The sequence below is a fragment of the Rhipicephalus sanguineus genome, chromosome 5, assembly GCF_013339695.2.
Source record: "Rhipicephalus sanguineus isolate Rsan-2018 chromosome 5, BIME_Rsan_1.4, whole genome shotgun sequence".
Classification (NCBI taxonomy): Eukaryota; Metazoa; Arthropoda; class Arachnida; order Ixodida; family Ixodidae; genus Rhipicephalus; species Rhipicephalus sanguineus.
Window position 1 is genome coordinate 187149131 of NC_051180.1, and position 22368 is coordinate 187171498.

The 22368-nt window shown below is 50.0% G+C and overlaps 1 protein-coding gene across 5 annotated transcripts in view; it reads right to left on the reverse strand.

Annotated features, from left to right (window-relative positions):
- The window catches only part of LOC119394520 (uncharacterized), an 85089-nt gene that overhangs the window by 24341 nt on the left and 38380 nt on the right, over positions 1-22368 (reverse strand). The gene's annotated exons all lie outside the window — the stretch shown is intronic.

Genomic DNA, 22368 nt, shown 5'->3' on the forward strand with positions numbered 1-22368 from the left:
GCCATCCTTGCCATTATTGGCGATATGTTGGACGGACAATGTTGGCTACAGCCATCCTTGCCATTATTGGAAAGTCATTGGCATCCAATATTGGACCAATGCACATTTAGGTGTAGCAAACCCCCAAAAGCCAACGCAGGACCAATATTTCTGCCAATGTTTACCAACATTGTTCCGAGATTGGTCCAATGCCGGCGTGCTGCCTGGGTTGTCTTTTATTTTAATATGAACGGGGAATCTGGACCTAAAATACACCGCTTCACCATGGGAGCTCTTCTCGAATGTGTCCATGTAATGGACTGTCCATTTCAGCCGCCGATGATTGGCGGGAGCTCGGCGAGCAGCTCTCGACACAAATGAAAGGGACTGAATGCGCTTCAGCCATGGAGAAGAAAAATTTAGGCGGGAGTGCGACTAGCGTCTACAAGACAACCTCCTCTGAAGCCACTACCTCCTTGGGTTCGTGTCACAATTCCCACCATGCTCTTGTTTCATTTACTTTTTGTGGTGGGCTCATGGAAAAAAAACAATGACAAGCGCGCACGCCTAACGTCCACAAGCCAACCGCCTCCAACGCCGCTCCCCCCTCGTGCTCCATGCTTTGGTCACAACTCCCAGCATGCTTCTGTTTCATTGTTTATGGCTGGGGAGTTATTCTCGATGTGTCCCCCTAGTGGGCTGTCCAGTTCGAATGCCGCTGATTGGCTGGAGTTCGGCTAGCAGTGCACCCCGTTTCCGGTTCTTCTTCCTCAGCCTCATTTTGACGTCATGAAGCTTTCGCAACTCTCGACACAAATGAGAGGGATGGAATGCTCTTCAACGCAACAAACGCAGCCCACAGAGATTCGCTTTTGGGCGCCCGTCTCAGCAGCCCTGCATAAACTCTGATCGCGTTAGCCATAGAATTAGGTTTAATGCAGCAGCCCATTTAACGCACTTGTGAAGGTCGGTACGCATTCCCTGCATTGTTCTCAAACATCTGTGACACATTCATATGCAAGTTCAGGCTTGACAAGTTCCTGTTTTTGTACATTTTGTTCACATACTTCTTGCGATGGGAATGTGCTGGCGGTGTCAGTGCGTCGGCGTGGTGAAGAGTGAAGTGACACGACGGCTCACCGCTTTTTCGAAAAACTGAATGCGCTCTGCCAAAATGGACTGTGGACATCTCCTTTAGATGGACACACTGAGAATAGCTCCCCGGAAGTCGTATCTTTCTCTCCTTCAGAGGTCTCCGAGTATTGCCCGACCTCAACGCTGCGGTGTCCTCCAGCCTTAAAGGGCGACGAAGCAACTCACTGGATAGCATATTCGTGGAGACTTGGACCTAGTGCACTGTGCATAGATAAATAAAATAGATAAGTAATATATATTGATGCATTAGTACACTTTTTTCCTTTCATTTTTACTCGAGCGAATCGACAAATATATATAGAAGTAAAGGTAATGAAAAACTTGCAATAACAGATAGCTGAGCTAGTTGGTAGGCATTCATGTTAAAATGACATGACATGCAAACATGGACACAAGACAGCAGTCAAGAGAGTGACCAGTTATCTCTCACATACACCACCACGCACACTTGATTGATAGGTATCGCCTCTTCCCTGGAAATGAGCAAATGAGTATTTGTGTCTCTTCTTCTCTGCCGCTGTATGATTTTTCAGTTGTTAACGGTGTTTGTGGTGTCTTGATTACTCTCTTGTGTCCGTCTTTGCACGTCCTGTCTCTTTAGAAGGCCCCAAAATAGCCTCTGAAAATACAAAATCTAGCGCATTATTTTCTCTTGCTGTTTCTTGTCTTTTTAGCACATTTTGTGACTCCAGAACGGTGATTCACGTGACATTATTAGGGCACATACTCTCAATTCGTCCATATACAAGAAATATCAGTTGTGAATTGTCTCCCACCCTACTTTGCCATGCAGTCGCCTACCCGTTCTTCCTTGTCTCGCGTGACTAGTGTGCCCAATCAACTGATTTTGCTCCATTGCGTGTGTTTCCGACTGCGCAAGCAGATATGAAAGGTTTTGTCGACAAGTGCGAAATCCTGATTGGCTCAACGCTTGGTGCTGACATTGTACGCGTGCTTTATGAAGAACTATGTGCCAAGGAGATATCGCCTGCAAGAAGGGTAGTGAAGGCGAGAATGAAACCAATGGAAAAGGCATCGGATCATTTGATTCTTCGAACGGACGAATTCTTTACAGTGGAAACGATACAGCTTCACAGAAAAAAGGCGAGCCTACTTCCACAATTTTTGTATGTTTTTTGATTGCGATAACAATTATATTGACACTCTGGACAGGCCTTCACCGTCGCCGTCATGTTCTGTATAAAGTCCAAATCGATAACATCGCTCCGCGCATCCTATGTTGTACCCGCGAGTAAAAGCTCGCGAGGAACATGGCTGAAGCAGAGATGAAACAAGCTGGCCATCTCCGTCGCTCGGAGGGCGCATTTGATAACATCACCCCGCGTGCGAGTCCTGCTGTCAATTGCTCCTCAACCAGAAAGGAAACGCCCTGCCCGTCTTTCGCTGGGCGAAGGAGCATGAAAGGACGCCTGGGTAGGGGGGGGGGGGTGCGTGGTTCGAGCAACAATTATGAACTTTGACTATAAGGGCACGGTCGCGAGCGCTGGCACGTGCTATCTCGGCAGACATCAGCAAACGGCTCGTATACCCTTCTGCACGCTGTGATCTCACCGTTTCGTGCTGTGACCGCTGATATGACCAACTGCGTGAAAACCGATTGTCTCCCGGAAGCGGCCGTATTCCCATATACGAGCGTTTTGTAGAGTTACACGAGGTCAGACCAAGAAGAGTTAGGTGCTAGCCTTAGTTCGTATGACATTACGACATGTTGCTATCGCAATCAATCACTGCTTTGCCTTTTCAGCGAAACAGATTTTTTCCAGAATTCAAGGGACAAATTTCTCTCTCCACAAGCTCTTGAATATACCCCCCTCCTCCCAAGCCCACGCCACGCCGCCGCTGATCCGATGAACCCCGCGCTGTTCATGTGCCATCACTGGAGGTGGAAACACCGGCCCGCCGCCGCCGGCGAATTTGGGACCGGCGCACAGGTTTATGCCAGACATCATACACACTATTACATGCCATATATTCCGGTGTATAAGTCGCACCTTTGTATAAGACGCACCCCCTACTTTTTACAACTTTCGCGGAAAAAAAATTATAGATAAGACGCATCTATATTTAACTCTGTCAACATAATAAAACACAATGATGCACGCAGAGTACATTCATTGCAAAATGCGTAGTATGGCACTGAATATCTCTGTAAGCAGCAGTTTTATTAAGGTGCAGAAAACCGTTATTTATTCCACTGGATTCGAAGCCACATCCTCCGGTGCACTGTCAAAAGTTCTTCCACCTCGGTTGGCAGCATCGTTGGGTTGCCTTTGTCGGCCTCTGAGTAACTTTTACGCAGCGTTGTAAGCACCTTGAAGCCCATCGTTGGCGTTGCCTATATGGTGGCTACCATACCTCTACGACATTATGAGACTTGGCGGGAACACATAAACAACGAACGCCAGGGGCGTAGCCACGTTAGGGCACACCCGGGCCCGTGCCCCCCCCCCCGAAATTTTTTTTTGCCATAGCATACAGAGCAGAAAATGACACTCGACCACATCTGCCTGCTCGTCCCCACTACAGATCAAGGAGGTGCCCCCCCCCCGAAAAAAATTTCTGCCTACGCCCCTGACGAACGCACCACCTACACACACGCATACAAAACGTAAATGGCGACCGGAAGCCGGATGCTGCGGCTACTGCTGGACTGCAGTGACGTCTCACACGGAAACTGATGATGATGATAACGAAGTGGTACTTTCGCTTTTGTAACTGATACTGTGGGCGTTACAACGTTACAACGAACCATTGCGGTGCCCTTTGTTATTTATTGCCTCAGTTCCATGGGTTTAATGCTTCGTTTAAGAACAAACAATTCAAACAGTACAATGGGGCACGCGACAGTGGTGGCTTTTATTGCGGCCGTAATCTCCGTGGTGGCCGCACTGCTTGAACAGCAAGTAGCTGACATCTAAGACTGCAGCTGCTTCGTTGTTATAAAAAAATTAGATATATTTTTAAGAATGCTCTCGGCCTCAGTTTATCGTACTCATGAATTCTATATGGGGACAATTGGTCTCGCAGAATTGCATGACTTTTTGCATATACAAGACGCACCGTTGTATAAGACGCAACAGCGAAAAATATCAGAAAAAAGGTAGGTCTTATACACCAGAAGAAAATACGGTAGTTAGTGTGGCAATTGCAAAGGAGTCATTCAATAAAAGCTGGACATGCCAGACCTTGAGGAGCCTTAAGGAGCACCTTAACCTTAAGGAGCATGATATATCTTCTTTTTGAGAGTTATAAAGCAATGCTCAAGACGGACGGGCGTTAAAGGGGAACTCCAGCATATTTTTTACCATGTTAAGATATTGCTGTTTTCAGATGGCATTGACAGCGCTGCAATTGCTGGGGTGGTTCAATCTGCTTAGAGACTCGTCAATAATTTTAAATAACCAAAAACCAATGAGTCGAAACCGAAACGGGCAGCTGTTTCGTGCAATGTTTACAGTGACACAAAAGCGTTCTTGCCAGGGGATGAGTTGACTGTTGGAGGGAAACGAGTGACAACAGACATTCCTGGTCTTCATTGCTCTGTTCTTGGAACATTCAGCACTACACCAGCTTCCCCTCCATCACTTTTTGACGCACACAATACATCTTCGAAAACCTAACAATTATCTGTGGTGGCCGTCATCGCCATTGTTTTGTTGGAAAAAGAGCCCTTTTCATCGGGATCAGAGTCAATCCCAATCAAACTTTTTGATCGCGATCGACAATCATTGCTACTATATAGAGTACAAACTAATCCGGATCGAGTTTAGCGCAAATGTAAGTCAAATCGCAATCTGGAAGCCAGATGTCGATGAGTATATTGCGATCGTCTCGATCAAACCCAATCGCTATTAAAGTGACCGTGTAGCAGCACCTGATCCAGATCAAGCCTAATCCGGATCGGCCCTGATCGCGACCAAAAGTGCCCACAGGGCATTGTCTGCTATATGACGATTGACCTAATGGATGCCTATGTTTAATGTAAAAGAACTGCAGTTGCCCCTATTAAGCTGTATACTTTGAACAGACCTTCGAAAACAGCGCTTGTTTGCGCCACGAGATACCACGTCTAACAATGCTCACTGCACGTAGACTTATTTTTTAAGTGCTCTTTGGGCTGTATCGGATAGTACGCTCATAAAATTAGTGGCTTGGCTGTGAAGGCGCAGCCAATCTCAGTTACACTGTTGTGTCGCCGCGCCCTACTGGCCTCGGCACGAAAGGAACGCACGTTCACACGTTTTGCAAAGGCAGGTAAAGAATGAATGTTTATTATCTGCAGTAGGGCGTTAATATAAGATCGTGGTGAGGGGAAAGGGAGAAGGGAACAGAGCAAAGAAACTTTACGCGTGCGCAGTGGACAGCCAGTCTGTGACACAGCAGCCGATACAACATACACAAATATCCGCATGGAATATTCTTTGCAAAAAGCAGCTCGGCTAAAAGCAAATGTGCTACCTCTCCTGCAGCGCCACTTCCGAGAAAATAGAGCCGCTGTTTGTAAAGAACAAGCTTATAGTGCGAGATATCATCTTCGGTCCACCTTTTGTGGCAGTGAAACTTCTGTGTCATGTGTAAAACGGTGTATATTTGTGCAGTGATATACTGTTACCAGTGTTCTTTCTTGACAGTGTCTTTTTCAAAACATTACTACTTCATAACATACTTATGCACTAGCAATGATTCTGGTGTTGAATATGGTACAATGCTTTTTTTGGTAACGTATCAACCAACAAGTTGCGCGTGCATGAAAATAAAATATCCTGCTGAATTGCACTCTGATTATGGCTCTGATAATTTTCTTTGCCTGATAAAAATCACAATTGCAGCTCTGCTACTATAGTAACGTCATTTTTGTGTGAACTATCATGATACGTTACTCGGGGCATTTACTTATCCTCAAAGTACGGAATGTGTCCTCTCACAGGTAAACCGAGATCCAGTTTCTTTGACACCAACGTTAAAATACTGTTCTGAAAAATTTTTCTCCGGCGCTTCTGTTATTGCGGTAGATGAGTTAATAATAATAATATCTGGGGTTTAACATCCCAAAACCACAATACGATTATGAGAGACGCTGTAGTGGAGGGCTCCGGAAATTTCGACCACCTGAGGTTCTTTAATATGCACCTAAATCTAAGTACATGGGCCTCAAACATTTTCGCCTCCATAGAAAATGCAGCTGCCACAGCCAGGATTCGATCCCGCGACCTTCGGGTCAGCAGTCGAGCTCCATAACCACTATACCACCATGGCGGGGCACGGTAGATGAGTTACTGTTGGCGCCGCTTGATCGCACTGACACTGCGCAAGCATAATATTCAGTTTAGAGACCATCGCCCAAACCTACTTCCACGTGAAGATAACACATGGATGGACAATGTATTATCAATGAAGTCATTACAAAATGCGACGCTGTAATTACCGGTGTTGCACATGAGCGCAAAGTAAAGAGAAAAAAATCCATGCACAGGCGGACATGACGCAGCTAAACCATATCAAATGCAAATTTAAAGTATGTTATCATGTGGCAGAAAAAAACGTCTGCATGATGGAACGCTCCATAAAGCTCCTTTTAAATTAGCATGCCCCATTTACACAACTTTCGGAAGAAACAAATTTTTTAATAAACGTTCATTTCAGTGTTCTTGATCTTGTTATCACCATTTTTCAAAGTTTACTACACCACTGGAGCGAGCAAGTGGCTCAAAATCACGCGCCTCTGTTGAAGTCTGCGGTGAGTCTGTGAGAGCCGCGGCGAGAAATGGCGCCGTGCACAGGGCGCGCCGCCGCCTGGTGAGGAGAATTGAGGAGGAAACACGCGTGCAGAGGAGAGTGTTGTTACTTTCCTAGATAAAGGGGCTTTAGCTGTACTGGCGTTCCATGGATGTGAGGAAGCGCGATGCGAAAGCGACGGCTCGACGCTCACCGGACGGCTGTTCTTGGAGAAGTACTGCCCCAAGATCATAGGAGCTGGTGTCAGCTGAGATCGTGGTCTTGTATGCGGTGTTGCAGTGAGCCACCAGGGGCGTAGCCAGGGGGGGTTGGGGGGGTTCAAACCCCCCGAAATTTTTCAGTTTTGCTGGCGTATATATACACGCGCACATACAAATGCACGCACGAACATACATAAAGTATGGTTGAACCCCCCCCCGAAAAAAATTTCTGGCTACGCCCCTGTGAGCCACACAGTGGTCTGAGCACAGTAGCTTCTTCAGTTTGGAGAAGACAGACTGCTGCGCGGGGCCCCAAGTCCAGGCAGAGTTCTTGAGCAGCAATGCTCGGATCGGCGCAGTCACCTCCGAAACATGTGATAAGAAGCGTCCAATGTTGTCCACGAGGCCTAGTAGGCGACGGACCCCTGTGACATCTTCGGGTGGATGCATGGCTCGAATCGCTGCAACCTTGTCTGGGTCTGGAGAAATTCCTTCCGCGCTGACCAAGACGCCAAGGAACTTGACACTCAAAGTTGCAAACGAGCATTTCTCGCGGTTGAGCGTGACTCCTGCCTTTGCTAGCCCGTCCATGACTTGTCGGAGACTGCGGTCATGCTCAGAGCGTGTCTTCCCAAAGACGAGGATGTCGTCAATCATGTTCACCACACCCGCTTGGCCTTCAAGGATCCGGGACATCTGCCGCTGGAAGTATTCCAGTGCAGACGTGATCCCAAACGGCAGCCGGAGAAAGCAATAGCGTCCAAACGGGGTTATAAATGTGGTCAATTCTTGGGACTCTGGGGACAGCTTAACCTGGTGGAAGCTTGATGTTGCGTCTAACTTGGAGAAAACTGTAGCCTCTCCAAGCAATCCGAGGCATTGTTCCACTGTAGGGAGCACGTGACGCTCTCGAAGAATCACCTTATTGAGGCGAGTCAAGTCCACGCACAGCCAATAGCCGCCCGAGACCTTGGGGACGACAACCAGCCCAGCACACCAGTCAGTGGGTGTGTCCACTCGACGAATCATGCCCTCTGCTTCTAGCTTGTCTAGCTCAGTCTTGACGACGTTGCAGAGAGGGGGTGGAATGCGAAGGGGTACGCACAACGAGAAAGGCGTAACATTGGGTTGCAGCCTGATAGTGTAGGTTTCGGGGAGCGTCCCAAGTCCTCGGAAGAGACTGGGGTCGAGACAAAAGTCGGCCATGGGCTGTGAAGTCCTCGCGACTTCGTCGACAAACATGCAGACGCCCAAGGCTTGAATTGCCGGGAAGCCTAGCAGCGGGACCGTCTTGGTTGCTAGGACGTAGAGAAGCTGCTTGGTTGATTTTCCGTGCCACCACAGGGTAGCGACGTAAGTGCCTATGACCGGCAGGATGTTGTTGCCTGGGCCTTTCAGCTCACTCTTGAGGTCTTGAAGCTTCCGACGGGACGCCGGAAAACGTACTGGATACAACTGAAACTTCGGCGCAGGAGTCCACCTTGAAGGAAAGTGGGTGACCATCAACGAATATCTCGACGAACTTCGCGTTCAGGCGCTCTCCCGCAACTGCATGCAACAAGATGGAGCTGGCTGAAGGATTCCGTATGTGCTTCCCATTTACGCGCTTCTTTTTGCAGCACACGTTCTCGAAATGGCCACTCTTGCGACAAAAGTTGCACGACGCACTCCGAGTGGGACAGTCGGCACGAGGGTGTGACGCTCATCCACAGCATGGGCACAGCTGTTGCACTGTTTCACAGCTGGCGCTTGCTCTACCTTGCAAAGGCGAGCAGCATCAACGGCGAACGAAGATGCCTCTGCCGAGTCACGAGCTCCACGCTCGTTACCTGCATCTTTGTGCAACGTCACTTACGGGTTCCGACAGAGCTTGTCAGAGAGTTCGCGGTCGAGCAAGGCCACAAGAAAACGGTCTCGGACGAGCCGCTCTTTGACGTCGAGCGACGGATAGTTGCAAGACTTGACCATTGTCCGGAGCGCCGTAAAAAATGCGTCTGCCGTTTCACCTGGTTGCTGTGTATGGCGGTGGAAGCGCGTTGACTCTCACAGCTCATTCGGCGGGTGCACGAAGTGGTCGGTGAGCGCCTTCTTCACGGCGGCAGCGTCCTTCATATCCGCCTCGCCTAGCGTGGTCGACACAAGGACAACCCTGACTTGCGGGCCCATACAGTAGAGCATGGAGCGCACTTGTACCTCTGCCGGAGCGACGTAAAGTCCGGTAGCAAACGAGAAGTCCTCGAACTGCAGCAGCCATGTACACCATGAGCTGGAGTTATCAAAGTCGAACGGCGACGGTGGACGTAGCTGGGCCATGCCTTGCAAGAACGGAGGCCGACATCCCAGCGGAGCTCTCAACACCGGTTGTCGTCATGGCAGAGCAGCGGCGGCGGCGGCGGCGGGGCCGTGTCACAAGGATGCAAGCACGGGATGAGCGGAGATGGATCCCACCCACTTCTGACACCATGTCAAGCGCATCGGGCGAGTAAGTGACACGACAGCAGAGTCCCCTGGCGGACAAGACACGTCAGATTTATTGGCAGTCCTTATTAGATGCGAAGCATCTTATGGCGGAGTTCAAACCGGTGGTGGTGTGCGGCGTGACCACCCATACTGCGCATGCACAAACCCTCTCCACATCCCCTCTCCCCTCTTCTGTTCCCCTTTGAAACGCAGGCTCGACATGCCAAAACGCTGCTTCGCATCGCCTCATGGTCCCCTCTAGCGGGAGATGGTGTGATTTTGTTGAAACCAGTACATGCCGCGCTGCCATCTGGCGGTACTGTTGCACACCACATTAATGGTTGTAGCGGCATCATCATCATCATCATCGTTTTACCACTTACGCGCCGTGCCTCTCGCGCAGCTCATGCTCAGAGCTCGAGGCGCGAGCAGTAGAACGAGCTCACGCTGCTGGCGGTTAGGACGCTTGCAGCCGCCGTCGCAAGGTCGGTCGTCTCTCGAATAAAGTGGCGAGATTTCAGCACAACCACGTCGGCCGCCTTCACGTCTCTCTCTCTCTCGCTACAATTGGTGACCCGGACAATGGCGCCCTTTGACGACCGGCGCTGCAATGCTTCTGCAACTGTGCCCGCCGGTGAAGCCGTTCCTTCCTGCTTACCCACGAGCGTGGTTCTTACAGCTCGACACCTTCCTCGCGGTGAATGGCGTCACCGCGCAGCCACTAATGCACGACATCCTGCTTGACACCCTCCCGGCTAAGCTGCGTCATCTGTCCTTCGGGTCATCCTCCAGCCCGCAGCCATATGATGACCTCTGCCCTGCGGTGCTGGCCCGCTACGGCGAAATATACCGCCCGCTACCAGGGACCCGCGAGTTCCAGGTTTCCCCTCCGCCAAAGCGAGCGGTACCACCCAGCCCGCACCCCTCCCATGACCGCGACCTACCTTCCCCGGCCATGTCCCTTTCTCGCTCTCGTCCAGCCACCAGCGCAGCAGTTCCTGCGCCCGACCAACCACCCAACGAGGTTCCGAATGATGCTGCTACCTTCAACCGGTCCACCACGAGGTGCGTTCCTTCGCCACCCTCTGCCGACGGTCCATCAGGCATGCCCGCCATCCGCACGTCTTCTCCGACCTCGACGGCTCGCGACACCTCGGAGCCATCAGACTCCACGACCGTTACCCTGCAGCATGCCCTAGAGTCAGACACGGACATCGCATCGTCCACTATTCGCTCCCCAATTGTGGAGGATTCACCGTCCTCGTCCATCGACCATCACTACGTTTCAACAATCTCGACACAATGTGCGTCTTGCCAGCAGCGACCAGCATTGACCTTGCAGTCCACCGCAGCTGATGTTCGAGCACCGAACCAACACCGGCCAAACTTGCGAGACGCTGCTACGATGACAGAAGCGTCTGAGGACGAATGGCCTGGTTCGCTGATGGCAGAGCAGCCCGCAGACGCCACGTCTGCCACAAAGGCAGACATCCAACATGCTGACCTACACGCCAGCCCTCGTGTGCCGCCAAACCAAGGTGCTTCAACGGGCACAGGCGCGCTGTCGGACCCTCCGGCAGAGCCCACACCTGCGGTGTTCCACGACATACCTCCTCCGGAGTTCTTAACCCATATATGCCCAGTGTCCTACATATAGGACGCTTCTTTGGTGCACTGTAACATCGCTATTTCTTTAGCTGATGACTAGCGCCACCTACAGCACCTCAAGCAGGCCTCATTCCCAACGTGTGCAAGCCTAGACATTGCTTGCTCTTCATGCTGCCACGTGCCAACCACTTTCTCCAGGCAAACGCGTGCTTTGCATGAAAGATGTCATGGAGAGGAAGAAGTGCACGTGAAATGCCAACCGCTTTCTCCGGGCAAACATGCTTTGTATGAAAGATGTCATGGAAAGGAAGAAGTGCAATGTCGGTGTGCACGTGAAATGTTTCAAGGCTTACCAAACCCTCACATAGCACCCCTAATGCCCAGTGTTCTTTATGTATAGGACGGCTTGAAAAACAGTGTTGCGTTTGCCTGGCAGTAAATAAAGAACTTGTGCTTTCTTTTGAGGGTAGAAGTACACTTTCTGTGAAAATAAATAATTGTTTTGTCTTTGTAGAAGTACACTTTCTGTGAAAAAAAATAATTGTTCTGTTATTTTTTCTGAGTTTGGGCATATATGGGTTAATGGGGGACGCGAACCAGCAGCGGTGCACCTTGAATGCAGGCATGCCCTTCGACACGGCGCAAGTGTCTTCTACCGCTGCCCGATGCATTTACCTACCACGTGCCGTACACCTAATCACTACTCGCATTGCACGTGGCATGGTTCTGCAACCACGACGTTCCCGCGTCCGTTGACTTGTATACCCGTGCCAGCACGCCGGCCGCAATGCAACGCTGAGGTCGGCGTTGTGCAGCCACCGACGTCTCCATCACTACCCCCCCACTACCCATGTAAGCGGCTAAGTTGACCCTTTAGACACCGCTCAGGTCACAATGTCCACGTACCGACATCCGTGTCCGCGCTGTGCCCGCACAGGAAAGACCCATCGCAGCAGCTACTCGTCGATGGTTGCTCGTCGTGGCTTCACTGTGCCATTTCGCACTGTTTCGCACACATCGCCCGCACCGGCCCTTGTGCACCCGCCCTCAACTCCATCTGCAGGCACCACTGCCAGCCGCGCTACCGAAAGGCCCCATCAAGTCGTCGTGGGACCCGCCTGGGCACGACCCCAGCGTACTTTCGCCCAGTTCTCCGCCTGCTGCGCTTCTCCCAGAGCCGCCCGCAAGAACCAATGGTTCACGATAGTCCTTTATCGTTGACGACCTAGACTGCCCACGGACATTTTGTCCCGCGTCACCAGCCTTGTATATACGCCCCCATTGTTTTTCATTTCGGCTTCATTTCTGCGGGGGGGGGGGGGGGGGAGTAATCTGTAGCGGCATCATCATCATCATCCATCACGATCATCATCATCGTTTTACCACTTACGCACCGTGCCTCTCGCGCAGCTCATGCTCAGAGCTCGAGGCGCGAGCAGTAGAACGAGCTCACGCTGCTGGAGGTTAGAACGCTTGCAGCCGCCGTCGCAAGGTCGGTCGTCTCTCGAATAAAGTGGCGAGATTTCGGCACGGCCACGTAGGCCACCTTCACGTCTCTCTCTCTCTCTCGCTACATGGTACAGCCATCTAGTGGTACTGCGGTACACTACACTATCAACCAGCTGTGTTTTTCAGCACTGCCTTTTTATTTAGTGCAGAAAGACCGACTAAGGCTGGTCTGCCTCTCAGTAACACTTGCACCTAGCAAAGCTTTCTCGAGTTGCTTAACATATCGCATGTGGCGATCCTCTGCGCCGCTGCACTCAACCTTATTTCGTATCAAGCAAAGCATGTTTCTTGTTTCGGCTGATGTCATCACCCCTGGAGTAGCTGCGTCGACACTGCCGTGATCACGGTGCGTGACGCCACATTGTTTCGCTGAAGAAAATGGTCAAACCGGCTGATCTTGCAGGCAAGATCAGTGATAAAAAAATCCGTAAACAGGGGGTGGGTGCTCGAGCCAACGTTTCGACAAGTGGACTTGTGGACTTGTCTTCTTCAAGGCTAAGTGGACTTGTCTTCTTCAAGTCCACTTGTCGAAACGTTGGCTCGAGCACCCAACCCCTGTTTACGGATTTTTTCATCGCAGCTTCCATCTTCCACTTCCTGCCGTTTTTTGGAGTTCCTTTGAGGCAAGATCGGTGTAGCCCACCACTAAGTCCAGAGAATTGGCCTTCTCTGTCAATGTTGTGACTGGAAGGGGCTCCTCTCGCACGATACAACCAAACAATCAGCGCCGTTTTGACGTCCACAAACTTCGAGCCTCGAATACGCTTCTTTGATTAGGGCTACCTTTCTTTGCAGCATCAGTGACTTGCTTTGCTTTGGCTGCGTTATTCTCACCACATCGCACGGCTGACGAAAAAATCTGTGCGGCATGCCTTGCATAAATAAAATGGTGAAATAGCATGTCTGACAGTAAACAAAACGGCGTGTACGACCCGTGCTATTTTGCAGGGCCTGCCTCTGTGCACATCTATAGCGTCACATGACGTGACACAGGGTTGCTTGTCAATGTTGTTATGCCGCTAGGTTCAGACTTCACTTTCGGGAACAGAGTCTACTTCGTCGTAAGCACGGCAGCCTCACGCAAACCTTGCGAAACGGTTCGGCAGCAAAGCTTTTGTTACACTCTCAGTCAAGATTTTCGAGATAACCAAAAGTGGGCACAGAAATACTTCGAGATAAAGGGCAATAAATACATTGCACCTATGGGAAATCGTTTGGTACCACGAAAAACTTCGACTTAGCCGATTTTTTGATATATGCGAGTTCGAGTTAACGAGGTATTACTGTATGTCGATTCCAGATCACAAACTAGCCCAAGCTACTGTACTATGAAGTCATAGAGGCACCGGCAGAGCGAGAGGACTGACGGACCGGACAGCACAATCCACCACTTGTAAGACAACGTTCAGGCCGCAAGACACTTCTTTATTGTCTTCCGAGCCTAAGCCCCACTGCTCAGGCCCAAGCGGTGACAAGTATTTAGAGGTTAGAAGATGTTTCTAACTGGTGCGACAAGTGGCTCATGAAATTAAACATTAGTAAGTGTAAAGTTATGAGAGTAATGCATCACAATAAAGTTAATGACAATTTCTCCTATACCCTTAAAAACTCCACTTTAAACCCCGTTAGTAGTTACCGTTATCTTGGCGTGCATATAACCCACAACCTCTCTTGGAATATGCACGTTGAACATGTAATTAACAACGCAAATCGCATGCTTGGATTTCTCCGCCGTAATTTTTCATCCGTTCCTTCAGACTTAAAACTTAAATTGTACACAACACTCGTTAGATCCAAATTAGAATACTTGTTCTATTTGGGATCAATTTAGCTCCGTATTAACTAGAGCCCTTGAGTCCGTTCAGAACCGTGCAGCTCGTTTTGTGCTTTCCAATTACAACCGCTACGCCAGTGTCTCTCCAATGAAAGCTACCCTAGGTCTACCAACACTTAAGTCACGCCGTAAGTACTTCCGCTTAAACCTATTTCACAAAATCTTTTAGTACACGAATCCAACACTTAAAAATGATCTTTTCCTTCCCCCAGATTATGTATCACCACGGTTCGACCATAGTCTCAAAGTTAAAATTCCCATATGCCGCACTAACACTTGCCATGCTTCTTTTTTGCCGCAAACAAGCAGTGACAGGAACAACCTTCCTGCCTCCATTGCTGCAATCGAAGAATCTGCCGCCTTCAAAATAGCAGTTATTGATGTATTGTTCTCAGACCACTCCTCTCTGTAATGCCCTCGGGCCCTGAGAGTATGAAAATAAATAAATAAATAAATAAATAAGTGTATGAATAATGTTCACAATAGACAAGATAACAGGTCAGTAATTCTTGTACAAACAATGCACACTAATATGTTCTGAAAAACTGAACGCAAGAACAATAACGATACATTCAACGTCTGATTTTGGGCTGCAAGATCATCCAAAAATCAGGCAGCCCAAAAACATGTTTCTTTGACTTCGCTCAAGCGGTCAGATCACCACAGCCAAGTCCAAAATGGCTCCCAAGGCGTGGCAGTAAACATATCAGGCCTTTCACACAGGCTATCGTGAATGTGTTCGGTACCTGCCGGCTACCCTGCTTAACTATTTGCCAAGTGCCCATTGCTAGTTTGCGTCTAATGACAAGCGTCGCAAATAGCAGCGAAGTGTGAAAAAAAATATGGCTCTCCCGCATGACTGTGCCATGGCGCCAATTGTGAGACCAAGGTGCGAGTGTTTCGAAACGATGACACAAATGCTGTGGCGAGAGAGTGAATGATTCATCCGGCTATCGCCGATGCGTGTGCGCACAAACGATGTGCTAATGTCAGAAAACCTCTGCCACTTCACTGAAATGCAGCATTTGCTGTCGCAAGGTCGGACCCAAAAGAGTCAGCTGCTAGCCTTACTTCGTACAACAATACAATTTGTTGGTATTGCATTCATTGCTTTGCCCTTAAACGAAACTGTCATATTTTTCTTAACTGTCAGCTGTGACCCTGGAAAGCGAGGGGAGAATGCGTAACATGGCATAGCCACTTCACATTGGCCATTCCGACGTCAGGGCCGACAGCAACGGGCCCACTACAGACAGCTGAGAGTATTAAAACCGAATTACGGCTGCTCAGACCAGGAGGCATGCTTTTATTAATGAAATTACATTTTTTAAATCAAACAAAAAATTCGAATTGGGACTACCCTATCAGTCACAAGCTCGAAGGGCAGGGCCTTTTAGGGGGTACTTAACCGCAAGAGCAATTACGAACCCAGATGTGCTGGTGAAAGGAATTACGAAAAAGCTCTTCTGAAGATACATGGATAAAGTACATTTTCCATTCAGCGATGTCCAGAAACAGAAGTGACAGACATTTAGCGTCGCACGTACTGTTATATTAGGGAACACTGCTTTAATTACGTACCGTGCGACGCTTGAAACGAGCTATCAGCAGCGTTTCTGGAACAAACAACGTCCACCAATGAATCGCCGCCACACTTTCTCGTTACGGATTGGCCTAGACGTCACGAGCCTCTGCAGAGAGTGCGTTTTGCTGTCGAGCGGACATACACAATAGCAGCTACGTCGGCAACGAGCATGGCGTTATGGCTTACTCGGGACCACGTGCTCGGGACGCACGCGCGAGCTATGCAGAGGAATAATTATTGGTCTGTGGTTTTGACTTTGGCGGCGCCAAGATCAGACTGCACATGTTTTGACACGCCGTGACTGCCGGTGATAGACGACCCACAACCCAAGACTCTGGCGCAGTTTGGTGCAATTTCCGTCAATATTATCAGGATGGCGCAGTAAATCCTATTTGGCGCACTTTGGCGCAGGAGTAGAATCACTGAGTTAGCTGAGGACTATTATCATAATAGGGTTGTCAGCGATTAAGTCTTACTGGCGCGTTTGCTGCCTGCCACCATCACACGCCAGTATACAGTATAACCTATGTTGAAACTAAAGAAGTGGGGCATGGGCTTAGGGAGAGGCACGAGAGACAAAAAGGAGGGAAGAGAACGAAGGGTGATTCGGAGCTAGCCCGCATGAAGTAAAGACGTGTTCCAGATCTACGACCACGCGTCCTCGTTATTTATATTTGGTGCTGTGAAACCCGGGAGTGGTCATTCGTGGACTACAATGACTTCAGCCGAGCGTCTTCGGAAGGTGCGTGGAACTCTCAGGGTCAGTGTCTCTCGGATTATTACGCTCCTGACAGAACTGCTGCAGAATCCCGATGCCGAAGCGCGCCGTGTCATGAAGCACGTCAACGTTTTGAAGAGCAAAGAAGGAAGATCTTTGACATTATTGAAGACGAGGCACTTGACAAGAAAATCGAGGATTCTGCAGCATACCATGAGAAGGTTCTGTATGCAATTGCTGATGGGCAGTATTTCCTGTCTGAACGCGAACAGTCTGTTCACCTCCTGACAGGTGCTATCCGCCTTTTGCTTACGGCAGACATGACAGCGGAAACTACAACCAAGCTGGTTTGTGTACAATCGCCGACGACTGTGGCAGCATCTCCGAAGGCATGGAAGGAGACATGACAAGTTTCGATGACTCAGATTCCAACCACGAAAGCGGATTTTCTGCGAATCCGCAAAAGGATGAAAGCATTTCGATTGAAGTGGAAGGGACTAACACCGAATCTATGGTCATGACCTGCAGAGACATGGAGTTACCGAGCCAGGATCCAACGACTGAGGTCTCTTTTGGCGGTGGTGAAGCAGCGACGACGTGCGTGAAAGATGAACTTCTTGAACAATCACTTGACTCTGTTGATCCAGCACAGCTGTTAGACTACTGGACTGACGTGTCCGAAGAAATTGAACGTTTTGGCAGCATTTTGAAGTCCATTGTAGAACCAAGAAAAGAAGATCAACCAATGACTAATGTACAAAGCAGCCCAGTGGTAAATCAAACAAATAGTGGAAGCAGTGCCGTGAAGGTCAAGGACGAAGATGAACAGGATTCTGTCAACCACCAACTGAGGAAGCGTGCAAATGAAGAACCTGCTGACCGCCTTCCAACCAGCAATGATGGCTCCTTCGATCTCCCTGGCGGGGAAGCTAGCAGTCCTACTGCGTCTCCTGTGGCGTCTTCGTCGTTGGATGCACAGCCTGGACGTCAGGAATTTGTTTCGCTCAACTTCGAAGAACTGGACCAGCTTGTGACAAAACAAGGGGATGTTCGTCTAGAAAAGAAAGTGAAAGCGCTGCTTCTGCCTTGCGGACGTCGCCGAAGCGAACTCATCGCACGAGCCGAGTGCGCAAGCACATCAACCGGATTGTTCCCAGGCAGCAGAAGGAGAGCCAGGCACAGAAACACGCCGCTGATGTGATGAACCTATCGGAAGGAAATGCGTCCATGCCGGCATCCATCTCCGAATTCGGGATGTCGCAAGTTCGTGCTGCAGAAACAAAGATCGCCGCAGGTGTCCAGGCTCTTCGTTGAGGACACAACGCCATTACGTTGTGGTAAAGCATGGGCAGGAGAATCAGAATGCGGAACACACCACCAGTGTCGTGCCAGGATGGAAACGGCGGAGATGGAAATGCGCACATCATTTTCATGCCACCTCGGCGTGCTACCGCCCAGACCAGGCTTCAACGCAGATTCATGTTGGAGACGCGGGAATGGTGCAAGAAGAGGACATTTCTTCGAGTGACATCACTGTATTCCGGGCGAGATGCAATGGACAGAGCTCACTCGTTTCGTTCATCTTGAACCGGACCACGTTCTGAAGCCCTGTACATGGCTTGTGCATGTTGTCCCAGTGACTTTGAATTAACGAAGTTTTACTTATGTCACGTTCATCCCGTGCCCTCGGAGGATGTTGAAAATATAGAAGTGGGCTCAGGGAGAGGCGCGAGAGACAAAAAGGAGGGAAGAGAACGAAGGGGGATTCGGAGCTAGCCCTCATGAAGTAAAGACGTGTTCCAGATCTACGACCACGGGTCCTCGTTATTTATAACCTCGTTACAACGGACCTGTTTACAACAGACATTCGGATATTACATACCATTTTGCGGCCTTGTGCCGACCTCCGCATTTGTTCCATTGATTGAGCTTCGTTTACAATGGATTCTGGTACAACGGACATTCGGATATAATTGACTAAAATGTCAGGCCAGCAAGGTGGTCGGGACTCCTTTAGGGCGGACTTTTCTACCACGGACATACCAAATTCAATAACTTCCGACTTCAAACATCGCTTAGCATCCTTTCGGGACAGGAGCAGCACGCCGCCGATCTCCTGTCTGTCAATGATCAGCTATATGTCTATCTGTAGCGACAAAAAATCGGCGCGCAGCGTGCTTGGTGTTGCATTTTGGGGCGCTGACGTGCAAAATTGCTACCCGCTGCCACCGCTTCTCCGAGCGGTCGCTGCGCGGCGAGCTTGGCCGGTGGGTCTGCTGCCGATGCGCAAAGTACCCATTCACGGTTCTGAGGAGCCAGCGGACGATGCGATTCGTTGCTTGCGACGAAGGACATTGCGGCTTCTTCGCTTTCGCATGTCTGTAAGTGCGATGTTCTTGCCCGCAAAGTTCGGATTTGTCTCGTACATCGGCACCGTGTGCGGGGTTAGGCCTAGCCACGACATCGAGTAGAAAGCTTGGTTGCGATGTGCGTGGCCGCGGTGCCCAATGTTTCAAAGTACGTCATGCTCGATTGCGAGTGCAAAGAGTTGTCCCGCGGTGGTCTTCGTCATAAACTCCGAAGTGCTAAGAAGAACCTCTAACAGCGGGTCCAACGAGTCAATGCTATTAGAGACGCACGCCTGCGATGCTCGCGACGATTGCGGCGCGCTATCGCAATCTGATGATTGAGCTTCCGCTTGCAGCTGCCAAACTAAAGCGTTCTAAATTATCGTCGACCCGTGAACACAGAACGAGTGCGAACGCGTCACTAAGTAGCGCAATTTTCGACAGCCACGACCTCGCGACGCACAAGCAGCAGACAATCCCGAAGCGAGCACCACGGCAGAAGCAGCCAATCGGAGACCTTGAAATGAACTTCAAACGTGCTTTTTGTACGCTTGTTACAGTATGGAAGAGCTAGCTGAAACAAAGAACTTGAACACGGAGAAATGCTCTTTATGAGAAGCCCAAAACGGTGGCGCCCGGTTGCACCGTTGTCGAGCTATAGTTTTGAAAAACGCTTTTTTTTTGCTATTTCCGCAATATTCGCCAAGTCGGCAGACGCAAAAAAAAAATTTACAGCACTTCTACATAGTTTTCTGTGAAGATATTTTGGAATCGGATAGAAAATGGGCTACAGAAACTGAAACTGCAATTTTCCAACAATGGCATTTTTTTTTCTTTTTTTTTGGTCCCCCGTTAAATCTAAGACCATGTTCGTGACTCGTAATTCTCTCCGGTTATAACAGACCCATTTAGCGTTTACTTAAAAGTCTGTTGTAACAGTACTTGGATTTTAAATACTCCCTTTACAACAGACCAAAATCCTCTTCACTATGAAGGTCTGTTGTAATGAGGTTATACTGTATTTCCGGTGCTTGTCCTTAAAACAGTGCCACACCGCACTGTGACAGGGACCCCTTCAGATGCTGAGTATGCTTCAACGCATAACACCTTGGTACAGTCGAACACGAATATATCGAACTCGAAGGGGATCGCAAATTAGTTCGATGTATGAAAAATTCGATATAAAAAAATACAGGTCCCGGTACTTACCAGTGGCGAACGATCACCTACAATAGGCGCATTCAGGAATGACAACTAATTCCGCACACACGATGCAACAAAATGTTTTATTTGCATGAAAAAAAATCGCTTATCTTGGCTGCTTCTTTGTCTTCGAAATGAAGTTGAAGACACTGGCCTCGACCTTATTGAGGCTGTCTAGGTGCGACAGCCCGGTTCCCTCCATGTCGCCGCAACAACGGCGAACAAGCCGAATGCTGCTGCCACTTCAGCGGCAGAGTACACGTGTGCAGCCGCCGCCTCGTCCAGACGATCTTCGTCGCCACTTGAGCTGTCGGCCTGGGCATCCTGGGTCCCTGCGACCGCAGCTACAATGTCCTCATGAGCGACGCTCGCAACAGCCTGAACACTGCAGTCCGCTTCCATGAAATCGTTCGCAGACATTTCGGGTGGTACGGCAGCCATGAAGAGGAACGACAACTCGCGAAACAGGTTGTCTATGCGATCGTCGTCGCAGTCTTCACCGGTTTCCGCAAGTTCCGCCATCACGAAGCCTGCCTTCCGGAAGCAGTTGGCCACAGTGTCCGTCTTCATGTCTTGCCAGGTGCCCATCATCATTTGAATGGCACCAAGCAGGTCAACCTTCAGCTCGGTCGGTGCCCATGCATAGAGTGCCTGTTCAAGAACCAGGCAGAGAGTGCCTGTTCTACTTTCCCGTGGGCAGGAGCGCGCACACGACAGGCTCCCGACGTCCACTGCTCTGCTGCCTTTGCCTTGATATCTGCCTTGTTCTTCAACAAGGTGCTCAGCATGCTCCGTGGTATCCCGATGTCGTCCGCCACCGCCGAACTTTTTTCGCCCGCCTCAACACGCTGTATGGCTTTCAACTTCATCGCAAAGTCAAAGTTCTTGCGCTTCTTGACGCTAGCCATTGCTACACGAGAAGTGGAAAATTCAAATAGTCCGCAGCACCTTTGCAGAGCTCGCACAGCACGCACGCAAAAGAGGAATGCAGTGGTATGCGACAACTACGGAAGTGGACTCCGCCAACAAAGCGCTCGTGATCTGTCGCGATGGCGGCCCGCGATGGCTACCCGGGCTACCTGCGAGGGCAGCAGCAATGTACAAAAGTCGCGAGCTGTGGTTGGCTGAGCAAATACGAAAGGTGCGGGCTGTGGTTGGCTGATCAAAACTCACAAAACACCAACAAAAAAAAAGAAAGAAAAGGCGAAAGGAGGAGGTCGCCAGCTCCTTCATTCCTGCTCTCCGAGCCACCGGTAACGTGGAGAAAGCATGAGAAAGAGAGAGAGAAAAAAAAGAAAAAAAAGCCGTTCCGCAAGTTGGAGAATGCACCCAACAGGAGTGCAGTCTGAGCCCTCTCGCCCTCACGTTTTTCGAGCGTATCGGATGTCGGTGGAGGCGCGGTGCTGCAAAGGTCGCGGGGCGTAGCGAGTGCCAACGCACGCATACCTGCCAAGTTTGGAGAAACGGAATCCGGGAGATCTACTCAATGGGTGGGGGGGGGGTATAAAGTATGCCGACCCCGGGGGGGGGGGGGGGGGGGGGTACTGCAACAGCAATTATATGGACACTGTCAGCGGGATTTTGCGGTCGCCGCTGATCTGTACAGAGTCCAAACCGATAATATCGCTTACGCATCGTCTGTTTCACGTGCGAGTAAAAGCGCGCTAGCGCTAGGGACGAACGCGTTTGAAGCAGAGATGAAACGACCCGGCCGTCACCGTCGCGCGAAGGGCACATGCGATAACATCGCTCCGCGTGCGAGGCCTGTCGTCGCTTGCTTACCAGTTATTTCGTCGGGCAAGATTTTGTGTGTACACAAACGCATCATCTACGAAATATTAACGGCTGATATAACCTATAACACATTTAGGATGTGGCCAGACAACTTTGCTCATGTGGCCAGACAAAGCACTGGATGCGCGGGGCAAAACTGGATTTCCGGGAGATTTTCCTATGACCCATACAACCGGGAGAAACGTTCAAAATCCGGGAGTCTCCCGGGTAATCCAGGA